Source organism: Gopherus evgoodei, chromosome 9 (genome assembly GCF_007399415.2).
Source record: "Gopherus evgoodei ecotype Sinaloan lineage chromosome 9, rGopEvg1_v1.p, whole genome shotgun sequence".
In the NCBI taxonomy this organism is placed as follows: domain Eukaryota; kingdom Metazoa; phylum Chordata; order Testudines; family Testudinidae; genus Gopherus; species Gopherus evgoodei.
Window position 1 is genome coordinate 101,192,763 of NC_044330.1, and position 22,848 is coordinate 101,215,610.

The following is a 22,848-nucleotide window of genomic DNA, read 5'->3' on the forward strand; positions in this document are numbered from 1 at the left end:
AAATCAAAGAATTATCCATGACTTCACTTGTAGCAACCTTGTTTAGGCAGCTACATTCCCCAGAGCTCAAATATAGGCTGGAGAAGGGGAGAGGGTCATCTAATGACTACAGATCCAGCTACCCATATTTGAATATAAACAAAAAGGGCAGTGTCTGATCAAAAGCATCTCTCACACCAGAGAAATCTAAATCAGAAAATGAAGAGCTCTGCCACATATAAAGCAATGGGTCAGATGCTCCTCTGGAGTAAACTGAACCAAAAGAATTCAAAGGAGATACGCCAATTTACGGCAGCTGAGGATCTGCCCTATGTTTTCCATAAAAAGAGCTATATCAGAAAAGGGATAGTCATTTTAATGGTCATTAGACAAGGCACTGAAATCTTACTTGGCCTTTCTTTCCAATTTGGAGTTCCCACGAGCTCCTTAATGAATCTGAGGATTGGAGCCAAGTCAAAATAGACATAACTGAGTCTTGTTTAACTAGACCATATAATCTGTTAAACCTGTTTGCTTCAATATATTTTCTACTTTATTTTGATTTATTTGCATTTGCTCATGTGGAAAATGGCTGATTTTCCTGCATAATAAATGTTTTTTCTTCCTAAGGAATTCCCAAGTCTGTCCTCATCAGTAATAGAGCTATTCTGACTGGCGAAAATGGCACCAGTGAAACTGTAAAAACTGCAACAAGTCTTAAGCTATAATGTGTTATTTCAAACTAAATAGAAAGACCCAAAATTCACAAACACATTTTTTGATTTACATCTAATTTTGCAAAAATCGGTGTTTTAACTGATATTGTTCAAAGCAACAAATGAATATATTGTCACATCTCCTTATCAAATCAGCAACCTCACACATTAACCATGTACCTCTGACAGAATACCATCTACTTAATATCACCCTTTTCTTCCATCCCTGCAAACATTGACCTCAGACTACATCTGGCACCCTATTTAAATGTCAAAAAAAGCATAAATACGGCCACAGCAAACAGACTGAAAAGGCACAGGGACGGATCCTCAACTTGTGTAAACTATTGCAGCTCAAAGCTGATGGAGCAATGACAATTTGAAGTAGCTGAGAATATGGCCCATAGTGGAAAAATCATAGTTTGAGGATCAAGAAACCTCAGCTAGACCCCTGAACAGTCTGTAAACAAGGTAAAGTACATTCAGGAGAAGAGGTAGCCTTTTCACTGACTGACAAACTTGTATTGTAAGCAGCTCAGTGGGGGGATCAACAATCTGGCCTAAGGACTGGAAATGGAGACAAAATATGAGCTGATGGATACAACAATGAAGTCAAGGAGAAGACTCTTGACATGGACAGTCCTATATTGGCCACATTTTAAAGTCTTAATCTCCTGTTTTGTGCCTGCCATGATTTGTGGATGGACCAATGTCAGTGAAATCAATGTTCTAACTATAGCATCATAGAAATGTCAGGCTGAAAGGGCTCATGGGAAGTCATCAAGTCCATCTCCCTGTGCTGAGGTAGGACCAAGTAAACCTAGACCACCTCTGGCAGGTGTTGGTCCACCCTATTCATAAAAATCCCCAGTGATAGGGATTCCACAACCTCTCATGGAAGCCTATTCCAGATCTTAACTACCCATAGAGTTAGAATGTTTTTCCTAATACCTAACCTAAATCTCACTTTTTGCAGTTTATGCCCATGATTTTTTGTTCTACCTTCAGTGGATATGCAGAACAATTGAACACCATCCTCTTTATAAAAGCCTTCAAGATATTTGAAGACTGTTATTAAGTCCCTACTCAGTCTTCTTTTCTCAAGGCTAAATATGCCCCTTTTTTTAAACATTTTCATATGTCAGGTTTTGGAAACCTTTTATCACTTTTATTTCTCTTATCTAAACTCTCTCCAATATGTCCACATCTTTTCATAAAGTGTGGCGTGGCACCTGGAATTAAACACAATACTCCAGCTGCTACCTCACCAGTGCCAACTAGAGCAGGACGATTATCTCCCATGTCTTACATACGACATTCCTGTGAATACACCCCAGAATGTTGCTTTTTTGCAGCTGTAACATATTGCTGACTCATAGTCAATGTCTGATCCATTATAACCCCTAGATCCTTTTCTGCACTATTACTGCCTAGCCAGTTATTTCCCATTTTTTATGTGTGTGTTTGATTTTTCTTTCCTAAATGAAGTACTTTGCACTTGTCTTTACTGAATTTCAGCTTGCTGAATTCAGACCAATTCTCTAATTTTTAAGGTCATCTTGAATTCTAATCCTGTCCTCCCCAAATTGCTTGGAACCCATTCCAGTTTGGTGTCAACTGCAAATTTTAGAACTGTACTCTCCACTCCATTATCCACATCGTTAATGAATATCAGACCCATAATGGACCCCTGGGGGGGGGCCACACTATATACACCCTCCCAGTTTGAGAACAAACCATTGATAATTACTCTTTGAGTTCGGTCTTTCTATCAGTTGTGCACCCAACTTATACTAATATCTAATATGTCAGATATCTTTACTGCATCAATTTAGTTGCAGGTGTAGTGTTGTGTCCACAGAATTTGCCCCATCAAATTTCAGACATAAAAAGGAAGTTGGCATTTAGGTAAGAATGAAAAATCAAGCCTGGCTGAGGTATATACTCTGTGTGTTAAATAAAGATGTATATTGACTTCTCATAATCACTGCAGCAAATTATAAATGATGCATGAAATGAAAAATTCCTGCGAAGTGCATAGAGAAATATGTAGACAGTGCTCCAGAGTCAGAGCATTGCCATGTTATTTGCTTACATATGGTAGTTGGCTCAGAAGCCAACAGAAAAGCCAGCCTACAAGTTACAGTTGATAAAACAGCCTTCAACAATTTATGTGAATTTTGCATTTATTTTTCAAAAGATCTAAGGGCCCATACTGCAAACAGACTTCTCTCTCAACCCCACCCAACTCTACAATCCCTGTCATTAGTGGAATAGAAAAGCAAGTGCTTTTAAAGGGCACTCATATTTATGTACAGAAGGTTCTTTAAGTGTGTTCCTATAATTAAAAAGAAAACACCTACTCAGCAGTCGTTTCCCATCTGAGTGTTAGAAACTTATAGAAATGGCTGCTTCCATAAAGTTACAGAGGGATCACAAGAATCAGGTGACTGCTACATCTGATTTTGATTCTACATTTTTAAAGTTTTATTGGTATAACCCCATCAGTGCAGGGTGGTATTTTTGAAACTTAGCTGTGCCAGTAAAAACTCTAGTGTAGACATGGATATAGTGGTGCAAAGGTACTTTATACTGGTATAGCTTATTTCAGTTCATGAATTAAAATAAGCCATACCCTCACATGCACTTTTAGATCAGTATAACTGCTTCTACACAAGAGTGGTTTTGTCACTTTAACTATGCTATCACAGTTAAAACACCAAAACTTTAACTTACAGACAAGGTCCAAGTCTGACAGTCTCCGGGCACCAGATTTTTAGCTGGAGTAAATCAGTGAAACTCTCTTGCTGCATTGATGCTACACTGATTCACCCAACTGAAGATGTCCTTTGCTTGTAGCAATAATGATACTGTTCTGGAGCCATTAGCCAACAATAGGTGTGGATCTAGACATACTGAATTCCACTGATGCTGGCTTGGCCTTGAAACCTATCAATAAACAGAAGCTAGTCACATCATCTATGTTAGTGGGAAGGTTGTGTCCTTCATGTAATCCAGCTATTTGTCACAGACTTGTAGGACAGTATCATTTGTTGCAAATGATGGTTGATGTGGATAGTTCAAAGAGTTGGGAAAATTCAGAGATGGGAAAATGCAGGGAATTGAAAGAGACTCAGCAAGGCACTGAAAGTCAGAGAGTACACCATGGAACTGGAAGAACTCTCTGTGTGGAAAGGAATACGGGAACGAACACAGTCCTCACCAAATACCAGTGTGTTTGAACAGGGCCGGCCTTAGGATTTATGGTGCCCTAGGCGAGATTATTAAACTTGTGCCCCTGTGCCTGATCTGCTCTTAGCAACACAAACATAAGCTTACAGTATTGGAAAACTTGTCACATTCACATTATTAAAACCAGTTTAACTTAATTAAGCACACTGTAATGCTGATGGACTAGCACTAAAGAAGCAGCACTATAGAAAAAATTCTGATATGACAGAATGATGCAAATAATATATTTTTTTAATTGATCAAAATTTTACTGGAAATTTATATGAAGAGGTATTGAAACAAAGATTTGTTTTTAATTAAAAGCAATCTTTCTGGCTTTTTTGGCTGCAAAATCAGTAATAATGTCATTGTATGACAAAGACAAAGTCGTGTCTTGTTCGATTGCAAGAACAGCAAGACCAGTTAAGCGTTCCTGACTTATTGTAGAGCGGAGATAGTTTTTAATGAGCTTTAGTTTTGAGAAACTCCGTTCTCCTGATGCTACTGTTATAGGAATTGTCAGTAGAATACGAGTGGCAATGTACACATTAGGATATATGTCAACAAGTTTGCGGGTATGAATAAACTGTACAATGTCCATCACCGATTTTGCATGTGGCAACATTGATGACAGTGTACTCAATTCTTCGTACAGTTCAGTCCATTTAAATCAAAACTATCAGCGTGCTTCAGGAGACTCTCCAGGTTCTTGCACTTTGTCATTAGTTGCTCTTGTTTTCCTATTTCGTTGAATTTAGTTATGTCATACAAAAATCCAAACTGTTCATGGTGTACTTGCAAGGTATTAAACCTTTCATCAACAGCAGATACTGCTTTATCCATCACAACATTAAAAAATTCAACCTCAAATTTCTTTTCTGGATCGTCTATGGGCTCATCTGCTCCTTCATAATCCATTTGTCATTTTTTCCTTGAAACTCGTGTCACATTCGCACATGGAAATTTTGGTTCTATACCGAGTGCCTGTGCAAGCTCTCTTGCTGTAACCTGTGCTTCTTTGAATCCATGTTCTCTGTATTTCACTAAAAAGTCTTGTGTGTTGTTTAGTAAGGTAAATGTTGAATCAAGCTGCATCGTTGGACTCTGCATTATTTTGCTTACACTTGAGATTTTAACAAGAATGTCATACCAGATTACGACAGATGTTAGAAACATGAAGCTGGATATTTCAGAGGCCAATGACTGTGCTTCACTTTTAGCTTTTGGATCTCTGGCTTCTTCCGAAATAGCAACCAATGCTTCATAAACTTCCTCAGATTGATATCTCAACGTTTTTACACTTTCTGCTCTGCTTTCCCAGCATGTCTCAGATAGAGGCTTAACGGTAATACCATTGACATGTGCTTTGAATATTTGCCATCATTGAGTGGAAGCTGAAAAGAGCATGTAAATGCGTTGCAGCAAACCAAAAAAAGGTATAACTTCTACAGAAGACTTGGCCATATCACACAATATCAAATTAAGGCTGTGGCATGCACATGGAACAAAAACGGCTCGTGGATTTTCTCTCAGCAATCTAGCTTGCACGCCAGAAATGCATCCTTTCATATTGGCGCCATTATCATAGTCTTGTCCTCGAATGTTCATTATGGACAATCCCATTTGTTTTAGTTCATCAAGGAGAGTTTGAAGAAGTCCAAAACCTGTAGTGTCTTGTACTTCTAAAAATGTGATAAACAATTCCTTAACTCCTGCCAGCCAGGATCCCGGCCGCCAACCCCCCCTCAGCCTGCTACCAGCCTGGGATTCTGCTCACCCAGGCTGGCAGGAGGCAGAGTGGGGCTGGCGGCTGAGCTTCTGACTGGCAAGGGGCCGGCAGCCGGAACCCCGGAGCAGCAGTAGGCTGAGTGCTGCTGGCACCCCAGACTGGCAGCAGACTGAGCCACTCAACCCCCCACTGGCCCTGCTCAGCCCGCCACCAGCCCACTCAGCCCGCAGCCGGCTGAGTGAATGGAACCCCAGGCTGACAGCAGTTGAGTGGTTCAGCTGGCCTGCTCAGCCCACTTCCAGCCTGGGGTTCCTTGGGGGTCCCCAGGCCAGCAGTAGGTGCTAAGTGGGGCCGATGGCTGGTATCCCAGCTGGCAATAGGGCAGCAGCCGGAACCCCCGAGCAGAGATGGGCTGAGCCGCTCAGCCTGCTGCTGCATACCATCAAAAATCAGCTCACCTGCCACCTTTGACAGGTGTGCCGTAGGTTGCCGAACCCTGCTTTATACACTAGTAAGGAGATGAGCATATTACAGTTGTTGGAGGGCTCTTATCAGGAGTAACAGGCTATAGGAAAGTCAGTCAACATTTTTTGTTTCTCTGATGAAAACTATCCTACTCCCTGCCTCATACCAAACCTGTCACTAATAATTGTCAACAACTTAATTTTCAGTTTTTGGCTAAGATATTGATTTTTTTAAAAAAAAAATATTGAAATTGGATTCAGGATTGTTAGCAAGAATTTTTGGCAAACAAAGTTGTTAAATGACAATCTAAATGGCAAGACAGTACTGCTTTCATGCTTGGCTCACCCCCAACCTGCTGGTCCAACAGCTGCAGTAGAGGAGGAGATAAGTGGAAAACTGCAGGACCTCAAAATCCACCTCTTGAGGTGCAGAGTGGCAACAGCAGCAGCAAACCCTCAGGTCCAATTACACGCCAATGGGCACTACCACCAGCCTTACGGACCATGGTGAAGTTAGCACAACATCTGATCTCAGGGACGGGGCACCCATGGAGCCACAGCAGCTCATCCTGTCCTGTGCAGCTCCCCCCGGATGAGATGGATCGCTGGCAGCTGCCAGCCCGGGGGAGAGGCGCTCCCCAGCTAGGGTGGCCAGATCCAGATGTCCTGATTTTATAGCGCCAGTCCTGATATTTGGGGCTTTGTCTTATATAGGCACCAATTACCCCCACCTAGAGTGACCAGACAGAAAGTGTGAAAAATCAGGACAGGGATGGGGGGGGGGTAAAAGGAGCCTATATAAGAAAAAGACCGCCAAATTGGGACTGTCCCTATAAAATAGGGATATCTGATCACTGTACCCCAATCTCCTATCCTGATTTTTCACACATATGGCTAACCCCAGCCAAGCCCTGTGTGACATTCCAATCCTGGCTGCCTGCCGAGGAAGTGAGTTACTTTCACTTTCATTCCTCAGCAGGCAGCCAGCCAGCCCTGCCCTCACCTATCCCCCAGCACCTCACCCAACCCAGCCCTGACGGAGGGGAGGGAGGAGAGAGAGAGGGGTGCTCCTGGGGAGGAGGGAGAAAGGAGGGGGTGCTCCATGGGGCGGGGGGGAGAAGAATGGATGTTATGAGAGACAACAAAGGATACTGGTTCCAGAGCCACAGAGCCTGCCTCACCTCACCTCAGCCAGGGGAAAAGAGTCACACTCACAGGTGAGCTCCTTCCCCAACCCCTACACCCTCCCCTTCCCAGAGACCCCAGCAGCCAATCCTATTCCTCAGACCGTGCTGCATTCGGCTCTCTCTAGGACCCAGCAGCCTTGCTTCTACACTGTCTGGGCTGCCTGGAGAGTGGTGCCCCCAGGCAGAGTGAGGCCCTACGCGGCTGCCTATTCTGCCTATGCCTAAGGACGGCCCTGTGTTTGAAAGACAATGGCGGTGAAATGTAATATTATTAGTTGGGTAGAGAGTAAGGATTAGTTGGTCCTGATGCTCTATTGGAATAAATAGGATTAATAATAGTAGGATTATTTTAAAAACAGCATGCACCTAACTTGTGTGTTGCACAGCACTCCATATGCACATGCAGTTCAGTGCATATACACATCCATGCAAATCCCAACCTGTGCAATAGCTTGAGTGCTGTACACATGCAAGCGAAAAAGGGTGTGCACGCAAGTCACTGCTGCCATTGGAAAGCCTGAGTGTTAGTGATTTCACAGTTTAGTGCAAAAGGCAGAGACGTTGTTCCAGTTTGAGTAGCCATTCAGGGTTTTAGTCTAATTGGAAGCACAACGTCTATAGCATCTTGCCTTTAATATATTAGATGTTGGAATAAATTTCCACAATGCCCTACAAATCAGATCACGCTATTCATAGTTAAAGTAAATCTAAAGGGCCATATTTTCATGAGTCCAGCATCCTTTTCTCGAGGCACATTTGCATGTTTAATTCAGGGCTGGTCCAGACTGGGGGGGGGAAATCGATCTTAGATACGCAACTTCAGCTACATGAATAACGTAGCTGAAGTCGAATATCTAAGATCGGATTACTCACCCGTCCAGACGGCGCAGGATCGATGTTCGCAGCTCTCCGTGTCGATTCCGGAACTCCGTTGGGGTTGATGGAGTTCCGGAATCGATATAAGCGCCCTCGGGGATCGATATATCACGTCTAGATTAGACGCGATATATCGATCCCCGAGCAATCGATTTTAACCCGCCGATACAGCGGGTAGTCTGGACGTGGCCTCAGTTGCAAATACAATCTGTGTTTCTAAATAGTGCCTGATTGCAGGGATAAATCAGATAGTCAAAAGCACAAGTACTCAGTTTGAGCCTGCTATTCATTTTGGCAAAGGCAATTTTTAGCCCGAAAAAAAAAATCTGAACGTTAGCCCTATAATTTTTACCATAAACATACCTGATGCCACTTTCATGCCCCAATATGCTGCTGTAGAACAAATTTAAGTAATGGAAAATGAAAACAAGGAATACATTTATTTTGACAGAGATGATAGACTTAAAGCTCACTAGTATTTAATGTGATCAAGACAAACGGTGGAAATCTGAATACAATCAGCTTCCTTCAGAATTTCAACATTATCTGGCTTTATACCAATGATTAGATACATCAGAAAAAAGACACTCAAGAATTTGGTGGGGCCGTGGACCTGATTTGTATGAAAATACTTTTTTCATAATGCTTCCCAAGCCTTCACTTAGCATGTATCATTTTTCGTGCTGTAGATTCTCAGCTTTGTTTTTTTATTTTCAGCTAAACAGCATAGACACCTGTAATATCACAGACATCTGCAATACCATAAGCTTCAGAACTAAATTGAGTCATGAATCAGTGGATTATAGCCATAACACCCTATTTGCAAAACATCTCACAACAATTTAATCACCCCATCCAGGTGAAAAACAATTTCCAAAGGAAAATAGCCTGAATCTCTACTTTAAGTTCTCATCAAAGTCTCCACAATTAATTATGAATTTATTACACTTACTCAGCTCTGTCTTCTTTTTTCCTCCCATCATCATCCCTGTCATATAGAAACTCAGCCAGCTGCTTGGTTCTCAGCAAAAAGTACCTTTAGGTTACGTTGATGCAGTCTACCAGTCATATCCTTTCACACATGGCTTTCAAACATTGCCCGAGGATCCCCTTCTCTTTCTGGATTTCTATACATGCCCTACCACCAGCTGAAAACTTCACATGAAATTCTTGGTGGTCTTTGTTATTGTGCTGTGAATTGGAACTAACAATTTCAAGACACAAGGGACCTGACTGGGAACCATCCATAGAGCATAATAAACACTCACTCACCTAAATAGTTCCACTGAAGTCAATGGGTCTACTTGTGAGAGTTATTCTGGCCCAATTAATCTAACTCTAATCTCGGTTACATATGAGCAACACAATGGAGTTGCACGCATGAAATTACCGCAGAATGTGGCCCAATATGGGGGAATTGCTTTAGCACAAGTCTGATATTGCTATTTGTATAGACAGCTACATATTGGGGCAAGTCCTGGCCTCAGTTACATGTGTAATAACCAGCCACTAGCCTATTGCATGTGGAAATGTCTCCCTCTTGTGGCTGGCTTTCATAAGAAAGCATAAAATTTTCTACTTACTCAGGCTATGTCTACACTACCCTGATAAGTCGATCCATGCTACACAACTCTATGTGAATAACGTAGCTGGAATTGATGTACCTTAGGTCGAGTTACCACAGGGTCTACACCGCGAGGGGTCGATGGGAGAAAATCTCCCATCAACTTAACTTACTCTTCTCGTCGGGGCTAGAGTACAGAGATTGACTGGAGAGCGATCTGCTGTCAATTTGGTGGGTCTTTATTAGACCCGTTAAATCGACCGCTGGTGGATCGATTTCAGTGTGTCGATCCCTGCCATAGTGTAGACCTGCCCTAACAGACAGTGGTGTTACTTTTCCAGCTCACTGGTAGCTGCTATGTTTTTGGCCCTATCTTAAGCCTGTCTTAACTTTAAACACATGAGGGTCATGGGATAATTCATGTGCTTGAAGTTAAGCATGTGCTTATGTGTTTTGCTGGATCAGGTCCTTGATGCTGAAAACCTCAGGCTCCCTGGTGACAATCCTGCCAGCATATAGGCAGCCACGCCTTGTGCTCAGCTATCTGGAGTAGGAAAACATCCGGGGCTAGTTTAGGTCTATTTACCTCACACCAGGAATGAACTTGGTCTCTAAGCTTTTCCACACATGAAGTCATTTATTTGTTGCACACTAATCCTCACAATACATTTTTAACCTTTGCCTTACACCTTCCTCTTTGCCCATCTGTAAATTTGATTGTGGACTTACAATCAAATTTGTTTATTTGTGACATTGTTTTTCTCTCCTCTCTTGCTGTGGGCAAGACCATCACGTACAATAGGGAAAAGTAACAGATAATGAGGAAGAAAGGTGAAGGTACTTATTAGTGCTTTCAAATCCAAAAAGTAAAATAACTATAACTATACATATATAATGATGGGGATCTAAATTAGCTGTTCCCACTCAAGAAAGAGATCTTGGAGTCCTTGTGGATAGTTCTCTGAAAACATCCACTCAATGTGCAGCGGCAGTCAAAAAGCAAACAGAATGTTGGGAATCATCAAGAAAGAGATAGGTAATAAGACAGAAAATATCATATTGCCTTTATATAAACCAATGATATGCCCACATCTTGAATACTGCATACAGATGTGGTTGCTCCATCTCAAAAAAGATATATTGGAATTGGAAAAGGTTCAGAAAAGAGCAACAAAAATGATTAGGGGTATAGAATGGCTTCCCTATGAGGAGAGATTAATAAGACTGGGATGTCTGAAGGCAGCTGTAAGGCTGCCTTCCGAGGACCCCCTCCAAGCCCCAATGTAAGGCCGGGAGTGTTGCTCCAAAACAGAGTGCTGCAGAGATTCCAGGCAGTACTGCAGTCCACAGGGCAGCCCTGGGAGGCTGCCATAACCTTGTACAGGCCCGCAGGTCTAAATTATGCTAGGGACTTCTCCAACTCCCGAAGCCACTCAGCACTGAGAGAGTGCAAAAGTGATTTGAAGACTGAGTTGGACCTCTATGAAGCACAGCCCAGAATCTCACCCTTAGTTTAGGTCAATGCCCTTCAGCAGCCATGTGGGTTTATTGTTAAGCAACTCGGGACAACCAGATTTAGGTCATGATGAATAAGGATTTATAACAGCAAATCGCTGAAACAAAATACTTAAGCAGAAGCATCTGACTCTTCTAATCTGGTGAAAAGACAGCAGGTTTTGAAATTTCCTCACATTAGTTCTGCCTTGAATCATGCCCAAATACAAAGGATCACACCATAAGGGGTAAAAATGTCATTTCATTTATCAGTCTTCAGTGCAAAGTTTGAAAGATTTTATCAGGTGCGTCAATAATGTTAAAGCAAAGAAAATCTATCATTTGCTCCAGTTTCTTGTGTTTAGCACACCACTTCCAAATCCCTAACCAGAGGGAACATGGGATATGCAACAATACACTTATTAGCTGAAAGCAATTTCAATCATCTGATTCAAAATGATTCTCAGAGGCTCTGAATTTTTCTCTGTGTTCTTTATGGTATCTTCTTCCATTTCCCCTAATATGTACTTCTTTTTCTGTACATCTTTGTCTAATAGCAACAGCCTTGATTGAAGGCTGTTTGTTGCTTAGCCTGTCTTATTCATCAGAAAAGTGTAATTAATTTAAATACCATAATCATAGCCAATATCTAACATCTGCTCTATTTACTCCAGTTAGGATATCTTTTGAAATACACTTCCCTTCTTTTCCATTCTAAATCTAGCCTATATGCCTGTTTGTAGAATGTCAGCATACACAATCTGCACTATAGATTGAGTGAAAAATCCTCAGCTCAGCCCCCAAGTAGCAGAGCCAGTCACTGGATAGATGCATGGTGGGTCAAAGGGGTAGCAAGTCTCCCACTGAGACCTACAGAGCAGCAGCTCAGCAGTGGCAAGAGGCTACTTTAGTCCAGGGCATGTGTATGTAATGCAGACTGGAGGGAGGAATGACTCCAGCTTTGCCCCATATCACCACCTCACACGAGTGGTGCTGTCCATGAATCTCACTGAGCTCTGCTCTGTACTACAACAGAGATCTGTATTTACTGCGCGAGCTCCCACATCGTAATCCTTTCTTGTACAATTCAACCTCACCTGCCCCGTTCCCCAGCAATTTGTCTCTAAATGCTAACATGGAATTAAGCTACAAAGAAACCACTGGAAACCAGTGAAGGAAAAAGTAAGTCCAGAGTAAGGTGCAGGGATGTGGAGGGGGTAGAATATACAAGAAGAGTTGTCTCGAAACCCAAATAAGATGAAACACATGAGAGTTGGGGAGAAAAGAATGTGAAAGCTGGAGACAAAGATTTCTCTCAGCCAAGGGGATCTGGTTATGGAACAAATTCCCAGAGAAGATTAAATTAATCCAGAGTCTAACCATCTGTAGAAAATGCTGCAGGACCTTCGTCTTTGGAAAAAGTCTTTCTATCATAGGAATGACACCCCCAATGCTGAGATCCCCTTCTGAGCTATACCCCTACCAAATAAACAAACAAAAATACAACACCAACCCCACAAGCAGAATTTTGATGCTGAAAAAGGAGAAGTGTCAGAGACTCCATGAAGTACAATAAGTAGGGACCTTCCAAATTCATGGCTGTGGAAAACATTCCACGGACCGTGAAATCTGGTCTCCCCCATGAAATCTGGCTATTGTAGGTGGATAGCAGTATTTCTGCACTGCTTTCAGAACAACTGGAGAATGGCGACTGCTGGCTGGGAGCCCAGTTCTGAAGGCAGTGCTGCCATGAGCAGCAGCACAGAACTAAGGTTGGCAAGACCATGCCCCAACCCCTCAACAGTAGCCTTGCTGCCCCCTTTGGATCAGGACCTCCAGATTGAGAAACATTAACTTAAGGGCTTCACATGTTTATATTTTAAAATACATATTAATGATTTGTGACAACACTGTCAAATTTAAGATTTAAATGTCTGAAACCATGAAATTCAAGATTGTAAAAATGCTATGACTGTGAAATTTACCAGAATGGTCCTTGAATTTGGTAGGGTCTTAACAATAAGGGTTTTGCTATTGCTTTTACATGAAAGGAGCTCAGATAGGACTGTGATGACTTGGCAGTATAAAATGCCAAGATAGTTCCTTCTAATCCAACGCCTGCTGAAGTCAACAGGAGGATTTCCACCAACTTCATTGGGATCAGGTCCTACATGATATTTCCTAATTCCTTGTCTTGACTGCAGTGGGACTATTTTCAGAGTGGGTAAAGCTGAGCATGTGTGTGTTTCTTTACAGGATCAGGGCATTGACGTTTACCTCTTTCCCCCAAGGGCTTTGTGTTTAAAATGTAGAAAAAAAATAAAATAAAAATCTTTAATTGTTAATTACCTGAATACATATCTCAGAAATGTTCATTTGCAATTATGAATGAAAAATGATTTATTTATGAAGTAGAGCAACACGCAATATATAACAGTTAATTAAAGCTAGCTTGTGATTCACATTCATTAAAGTTGAATGATTTCTTAATAACTACCAACACTGTATATCTAATTTTGTTGTGACTCTGGAGAATGTTCAGTGCACAACACTAGTGGATTTTGGAATCAGATGACTACTAAAATCAAAGTTATTCCAAGTAGTTATTATTCCATTAACAAGCAAATGAGTTACTGAGTTATAAATGAAACCTTTTTTTGCCTAGAATTTAGTATAACAGCAAAATGTGTTGTTTTTTTAATTTTCTAAGGAAATATCAGTTCAGCTGATGTAAATTCATATTGCATTATTACTACTACAGGTAAAAAATTAGGATTATATTCAAAGGGCTGCATAAGTGGCGTAGCTAAAAACCTATGCATTGATATTAATGATGGGAAAGCAAGAAAAGACTTCTCCTTTGAGGAGGGGTTGTTCCCCTTTTAGAACTATTTAGGTCATGCCGCTTACTAGTTCTTAATAGGCTGCTATCATTTTCCAGAACGAAGAAGTTTATCAGCTACAGTAAGCAGTCGGGAGTGTTACACAAATTCATATGTTCTTTCAGATCCCTAAGGCCATGAAAAACAGGATGGTGCTCAAAACTTGGATCAAAGAAGAAACCTCAGAATGAAAATGAAAAAGAATGTAGTGAAAATGAGCCTACTTGAGCATAATCTCTTTGTGACACTTATTGTGGGCAAGGGGAACATCTGGGCCAACATTTTCAAACCTGGATACCTAAAGTTAGGCTCCTACGTCCATATTTGGACACTGTAGTGGGGCAGCTGCCCCACTCCATGAGAAAAAGGGCTGGAATGGGTCAGAGAGGCTGCACAGACAAGCAGCCAATCAGCAAAGCCCTGTGGAGAGCCAATCAGGGCAAAGAAATAGGCAGCCAATCAGGGCAGGGCTGGGCCCTATATAAAGGCTGCCTAGCAAAGGAGAGGGCAGTCTCCCTCTGACTAACAAGGGAGGAGGAGTGGCTCCTGAGGTAGGGAGGTAGCACCTTGGACAGAACAGTGCTGGGCAGGCTCTGGGGAGCAGAGGAGAGCTCTGGCCCATTACCTGCCAGGCTGCAGCCCCTGACTAGAAGGGCTGAGAAGGTGCAAGGGGCCGAAGGGGAAGTGGCCCAGGGAAGACAGTCAGACAAGGGATGAGAAGGAGGGCAGAGAAGATGCTGCTCGAGGTCCCTGGGTTGGGACCCATAATAGTGGGTGGGCCTGGGTTCCCCCCCCCCGGCCCCTTGTACCGCACCTGGCCACAGAGGAATCATCATAGAATCATAGAATATCAGGGTTGGAAGGGACCTCAGGAGGTCATCTAGTCCAACCCCCTGCTCAAAGCAGGACCAATCCACAGACAGATATTTTGCCCCAGATCCCTAAGTGGCCCCCTTACAACCCTGGGTTTAGCCAGCCAATGCTCAAACCACTGAGCTATCCCTCATCCCCAAGACTGAATGCAACTTTCCCCTGAGGTGAGAGGCTAGACTTCGGGGTTGTGGCTGGCCACTGAGGCAGGTGCAAGCCAAAGGACTGCTGTTAAACCCCTGCGCCCCTGAAGGGGATGAGTGTGGAGTAGTGGACACTGCTGGAGGGCAGTGTCCTGAGTGGATGCTGCCGAATGGTGAGCAACGCGGTTCCCAAACCAGCAAAGCAGACAATTGGCAAGACACCATGTGCAGAGGGCACTCCACAGCTGACAAGAGCTAATTCCCAGAGCATCCAGCAGGAGGCACCAGCAGTGGTGACTGCAGACCCCGTTACAGACACCTAAATCAAAGTGCTTTGTTTTTAAGAATTGCTGAGCATCCATCCACAAGTCCCACTGAAGTCAACAGGCGCTGCAGGTGTTCAGCACCTTTGAAAGTCTGGCTACTGACTCACTGTTAATTCAGGAGATAACTTCAGGCACACAAGTCTGAAATGATAAGTTTTACAGTCCTTGTGCCACCGTAGCCCTTGTCTACACTACAAAGTTTTGTCAACAAAAGCTGCCTTTTTTTGACAAAACAGTGAATGCGTACACATTGCAATGTGACTTTTGGCAGCAAAAATGCCCTGCTTTGGCAACAAAATAAAACCACCCCAATGAGAGACACAAGGCTTTTTGCGCAACATTTTTGATGACAACATGCCAGTGTAGGCATCACTCTTGATTTTATCACTTTAATTGACTGCCAGAAGGCGTCTCACAATGCCCATTGTGATTGCTCTAGTCAGGAGCCTGAACTACACTGCCCTGAATCCATGTTAACAACCATCCGCTCCTTCCCCTTAGAAGTCCCTGGAATTTTTGAACGTCTGTTTCCTATTTTCTCAGCATGGAGAGGTCTCATTGCATCATCCCAGGTGACCATGGCAGGTTATCACAGCAAATGCTTTCCAGTTTGGACCACTGCAGAGCTGCTGAAGCTGCTCAGTATTTGGGGAGAGGAGGCTGTGCAGTCTCAGCTGTGTTTGAGCCCTAGGAATTTTTTTTTACCTACAGGCAGATTAATGAGACTCATGTGAAAAGGGCTATGATCGAGACACCAATCACAGAGATATACATTACTGGTTCTCATTTTCAAAGTGTTGCATCAAAGCCTCCCTCGTTCTAATTCCCCCTTCTGGACTCCTCTGATAGCCCTGGTAACTGGCTGCTCAAAATCAGCAACCAAGTGGTATGCCTCAATACTCCAGCCCTGAACAAACCTTTTTACCCTTAGCTTCACAAAGATTATGCAACGTGCAACATGTGGCTCTGACCATGGGACTATTATCCTCACTGAGGTCCAACCTGCCATAAAGGCATCTCCAGCGCGCCTTTAATCTGACAAAGGCACATTCTAATGTTGTCCAGCACCTACTCAGTCTGTTGTTGAACCACTCTTTACTGCTGTCCAGGTTTCCCGTGTAAGGTTTCATGAGCCATGGCTGTAAGGCGTATGCCGGGTCTCCTAGGATCACTATGGGCATTTCAACATCTCCTCTGTAATCTTCTGGTCTGGAAAGAAAGTCCCCGCTTGTAGCTTTCTATATAGGCAAGCGTTCCTGAAGATACATGAATCATGCACTCTCCTGGACCATCCCATGTTGATGTCAGTGAAACACCCATGATGCTCCACAAGTGCCTGCAACACCATGGAGAAGTACCCTCTCCTATTGATGTACTCCAGTACAAGGTTTCTGGTGCCAAAATTGGCATATGTGTGCCATCTATCACCCCTACATAGTTAGGGAAACCCATTTCTGCAAAGCTGTCCACTATTTCACACACATTTCCCAGAGTCATGGTCCTTCGTAGCAGGATGCGATTAATTGCCCTGCACGCTTGTATTAATGCAGCCTGAACAGTCAACTTCGGGACTCCAAATTGATTTGCGATTGAAGGGTAGCAGTCTGGAGTCGCCATCTTCCACATGATTGCCAAGTCCTTCTCTACTGATAGGGCAGCTGTCATTCTGGTGTCCTTGCGCCACTATGCTGGGGCGAGCTCAGCACACAGTTCCAGGAAGGTGGCTTTCTGCATCCAAAAGTTCTGTAGCCACTGCTCGTCATCCCACACCTTCATGACGATATGATCCCACCATTCAGTGCTTGGCTTTCAAGCGCAAAAGCAACGGTCCACCCTCTGCAGCTAATCTGTGAATGCCAAAAGCAATCAAAATTTTCTCCTACCCATATCATGCAGCATGTCAGGCAACTGGGAGTCTTCTTCAGTTAGGAACTTCATGATTAACTGCATTGTCATCCGCTATGTCTTCATCACAGTTATCAGAGAATAGGAGAGCAACGCAGGATCCATCCCTTCTCACAAAGATGTCGGGGTGCACAGCAAAGAAGGGCCATTGAAAATGCCCTAAAAGAAAGCTGGAAGCCCATGGAATGCTGGGACAGAAAGCAATGCATCATGGGACATTGAGCCCAGTCCCAAGATGTGCCATGATCTGCTCTGCTTTCCCACAAGACCTAGTGGCAGAAGGTGTTGAGCTGGACTGTGGGATAGGTACCCACAGTGCACTGCTCATACTGTCGATGCTAGAGCCCCAAGTGTGGACATACTGACTGAGAGAGTGAGTGTGAACATGCAATACGGATTTTTATTATAGTACTTTTTGAGTGTCAACATAACTTTTATTGACAAAACTCTGTAGTGTAGACAAGGCCTTAGAAGCATCAAATGTATAGTATCAGAGGGATAGCCGTGTTAGTCTGGATCTGTAAAAAGCGACAGAGTCCTGTGACTGACTGAGTCCTGTTAGTCTATAAGGTGCCACAGGACTCTTTATCAAATTTGTAGTTAATCTACAGCTCCACTTTTAACTCGAATAAAACTTTCTTGTTTCCACTCAGTCCCTAGGAGATGGGGAGGAACATATGGGTTCAATGGACAGGAAATAGGGTTTTTGAAGCTAAATGGGTATTACAAACTCAATAATAACTCTCCAGACCCCATCAAGTTTGCAAATCCCTACTTATCACCTATTTTACTGATGTCTCTAGGTGTTTTATTAGAAGGGGACCCTTAAAGAAACAGAGACAAACGGATGCAAACAATAGGGACCTGATTTTCATATATATTCAGGCCCCTTTACCCCACCCTGACAGTGTAAAGGGGCCTTAAAGTGCCTACTGTCATAGTGGTGTCAAGGGGGTGGGTGTAAATGAGAATGGGGTCCTTACAGTGTAATTTTGGACCTTCCAGTGGGAAAATGTTTTCCATCATCATTCAACACACAGAATATTTGTGTGTGTGTAGGAAGATTTGACAAGCAAAATACGATAAGGAAATAAGTCAATTGCAAAAGCAAAAATCACATCCTTCATAACATTTTTTAGGAGTCCACTAGAATTCAAAAACAATTCAAAATATCATAAGGAAAATGAAGCCCTTTGTTTGTTTTCCTACAGGGTGACCAGATGTTCTGATTTTTTTTTATATAGGCTCCTATTACCCACTTGACCCCATTCCGATTTTTCACATTTGCTATCTGGTCACCCTATTTTCCTATCACAAAATTCAGCAATGCATGGCTTTCAAAAAACATTCTCATCCATTGTAGCAGTTGATCAATCTTTGGGTCAATATAAAGTGAACTCAGACAAGTAACAATCTCATGTCCTAAAGCTATGAAAGTAAGTTCCCCAAACATGATAGAGATGCATCTAGAAATATAATGCTTTGTTAAGTAAATATTAGGCATATTTGTACTACTAGTCATCTAAAACAAATTGTTTACATTAGTTGGAAATTATCTGAATGTGAAGAAGCATAAAGTGCATGAACATGAATGCCAGGCAAGTTTCACATCATTTTCCCTAAACTCAGTTTAAATTCAAAATGAACTTTTTTTTTCCAATTTTTTTTCACTTCAGCCCCCTGAATTGAAAACTCTATTTGCTCAGTTCTAGCCCTAAGTGCACTGTGCACAGGCCGTAAAAACGCCCTAGAAAGGTATTTAAAGATATACTAATGATTTCCATAACGGGAGCAAATAAGTAGGAGCTCAGCAGATGTGCAGTTGAATCTGCCTATTACAAATTTGTTCAAATCCTCTGAATACCTAAGTGTGCAGGAAATGCTTGGATCCTAATGCAACTGCTCATGCACATTGACATAATCAAAGGTACATAGTTCTTCAGGTATCATTTCATGACTTAGAACCTTTGTAATTGCTTCAGAGTGACATAGTTGTGCTTCTAAGCTGGCCAAAATACCTTTGCCAGCAGTGTTTTGAATATCCAATCCCATATGCTAACAAACAAAACATACTCTCTCTCCTGCTGACTATATGAGGATTTGGCACTTTTAAATTTGGCCCCATATTAGAGGGCACAGGGCATCGCCTTTCTACTACATTTTTTAATTTAATTTTTAATATGGCTATTTTCTGCTGTAACTCACACATTTATTCATAATGCTTTTCTCAGTTGCAGGACAGGACATAGTCCATCCTTGACAGAAAGAGTATGATTAGGAATATTGTAGATATTATTATTGCATAGCTATCACGCTGCAAAGACAGAAAGAGAAAAAGAACAGGGAAATCACATCTGCTGGAGCCATTCCATCCGAACTATCACAACCAGAGCACTATGGGCCTGATCCAAAGTCCATTAAAGTCAAATGAAAGTCTTTCCAGACCTTATGATGAGTTCACTACTGAGGGGCACAAATATCATGTGCAGTACAAACGTCAATGAGATTCAGGCAGAATATGAGGACAGGGATAGCTGAAACATGCAAGAGATGGGATTTTGTTGACAAGAGACTTTGTGTTTGTGACACATACGCACGATCCTGGTGAATCGGTAGATCTGACCTTAACATCTCTGCACTGGACCATTGCAACTGGCTGTATGTTTTTGCCAAATGCAGAATCTTTGATTTCCTAGGACTGTGGCATTGGTAGAGGAACAAATAACTTAACTACTGCAAGAATCAACCTCTTCCAAATCAGTGTCATCACTTGGGAGTTTTGAAGGTTTATATTTCACAGACTTCTTAGACTACACTGGTGGCAAAGCTTGGGCCATTTTGAGGAGCCCAACCACTGTGTAGGTGTGCAATAGGGCTTAGGTGCATGAAGTCTTATGAAATAGCAAGGTACAATGACAGTCCCTGTGCTCAGCTAGCTCTTGTGTTCTCTTTAAATGTAGTGGGACCTGATTCCTCAATCTTTCTGTCTTGGAAGTCTCCACAGCAGATTCCCTTGGAAGTGTGGTAAATTCCTTCTGAGCACTTATTTGAGGGAGGGTGGGAAGCTTTCATTGTAGACTTGATAAAAGAAATTGGACTGTGATTTATTATGCTAATCCAGCTGTTCCACATTCTTAGTCCTGCAGCTAAAAATATTTTAATATTTTTAAAGTGTCATGTAGACATGCACAGTAAATGCTTTCATTAATGCAATGAAAACAACTCAATCATTTTTGTCCGTCAGAATAACCAGATCTGACATAAAGGACAAGCAGCCATCAGGTTAGAGTTTTTTTTAATTTCTGAAAATCACACACATCAACATCATAAGCTATATTTGAGTTATAAACCAGGCTTTGTCAAGATCTTAAATGTTAATGTTCAGCTCAGGGCAATGTTTTTATATACAAGCCCATGAAAAACTAGATTTATAATGGTAATACTAAAAGACTCAGCATCTGAAATCTCTAGAGGTATTTACTCATCTTGTTTGCAAATCTTCCTTTTACAGTCTTCTAGAAGTAGACATCTACTTTAAGAGCTCTAAAGCCAAATGTCAGTGCCCTGGTGCACAATCCGTAACCAAAGTACATTGCACACGGGTCTCAATATAAAAAATATTTTGTAAAAAAAGTAATATATAGGAAGTGGTTTTACAAAAATGTAGTTCATAATTAGCACACTACGGTGGGTACCAGAAGCATCTTCATAGTTAAGGTGGTGCTGAGATTGGCAGTTAATGTAGAGCAGAAATCATTCACTATTTTTCTCCTGGGATTACATGTTTAGCTCAAATTGCAATGCAAACACTTCACAGACTAATTGATATTCTATAGACTAAGGAGTAGTTCTGAATTTTTCCAGAAAGCATTTCAACATAGTCCCTTCCTGGTAATTGCTCTAGAAAGTCTCACTTTTCCTTATAATCCTGTATCTTTAAAAACTACAGCCCACTCAGACATGGATTTTGACTGGGAGCTTTTCTCACACCTAAGAGGCAGCATGGGAGAAAAGCGCAGAGGTGCCTGTGGAAGAAGTGGATAATCACATGCTCAAGGCTGGTGTCATTGGCAGAGCAAAGATAGGAACTGACCTTGTGATAAAATAACAGATTGGGACAGTAGGGTGGGGCTAAACAGTGGGGAGCATTGTGAATAAAGATAGCGTGCGTTCGGTGTGCTGGAGGAGGGGAGCCAATAGACAGGATTGTAAAAGAGGGCTGCAAATCAACAATCCAAGATGATCTTGGCAGCAGCATTTTGAATGGATTTGGGGATAGGTGAGATTGCAGACACATTTAATCCATCTTGTAAGTTTACTCATATAATACTTTCAGTTCTCATAAGTCAGTGTGAACTATGGAAGGCAATGCCAAAAAATGAAAAACATATTGACTGTTGACCCCAACCTGATCTTGCAGTATCTATAGTTTGAGGTAAAATAGAATCTATTTGCTGAACATACATATAGAAATAATAAAGGAAGTTAATGAAGTTGTAACAGCAAGTAGAAGAACCAATATATATACATAAAAAATAGGCTTTGCTATAGGTCTTAAACATTAAGCGTTAAAGGCTTAGACTGAGGCCCAGTAGAAGCTGGCAGTTGGCATAAGCAAGCATGAGTATTATGGGCTTGACCTAAGTTCTAAAATACAGCAATATGTATTTTGTGACAGTTTAGCATTGCATGGTGTGATAAATAGTTAAGCTACAAACTAACCTATTGTCACATCTTAGGATATTTTTGCAGTAAGATAACTATAGAGCTAAACACACTGACACATTGACACTACTGGGACATTAATTGACACAAGGGAGGAGTTAATGGTCAGAAGCTTAACAACAGTTAGCTGGAATACCACATATGGGCAGGTGCTGAACCTGATCATATATGGTCCCAGACATGTCTGGGTGGAATAGGAAAAGGTATATAGAACAGGGGTAGGCAACCTATGGCATGCATGCAAAAGGTGGCACGCAAGCTGATTTTTAGTAGCACTCTCACTGCCCAGGTCCTGGCCACTGGTCCGGGGGGCTCTGCATTTTAATTTAATTTTAAATGAAGCTTCTTAAACATATTAAAAACCTTATTTACTTTACATTGAACAATACTTTAGTTATAAATTATAGATGCATAGAAAGAGACCTTCTGAAAACATTAAAATGTATTACTGGCATGCAAAACCTTTAATTAGAGTAATAAATGAAGATTCGGCACACCACTTCTGAAAGGTTGCCGACTGCTGGTATAGAAGATATAGATAGTTTCCCAACCTGCTGTTGGGACACCAAGATGATAACATGAGACCACTGGGAAGGAAGACTGGTCCTGCACCTTCCTCTTGGGATGATCTCCACTTACTTTTTCTACTATTTTCATTTCTGATGTTCCCCATAAATTTGTAGCTATGCATAAAGCAACCTTCTAAGTATGAACAATTCAGGAAATTACTGTACTTATCTTATGCTTATGCATATTG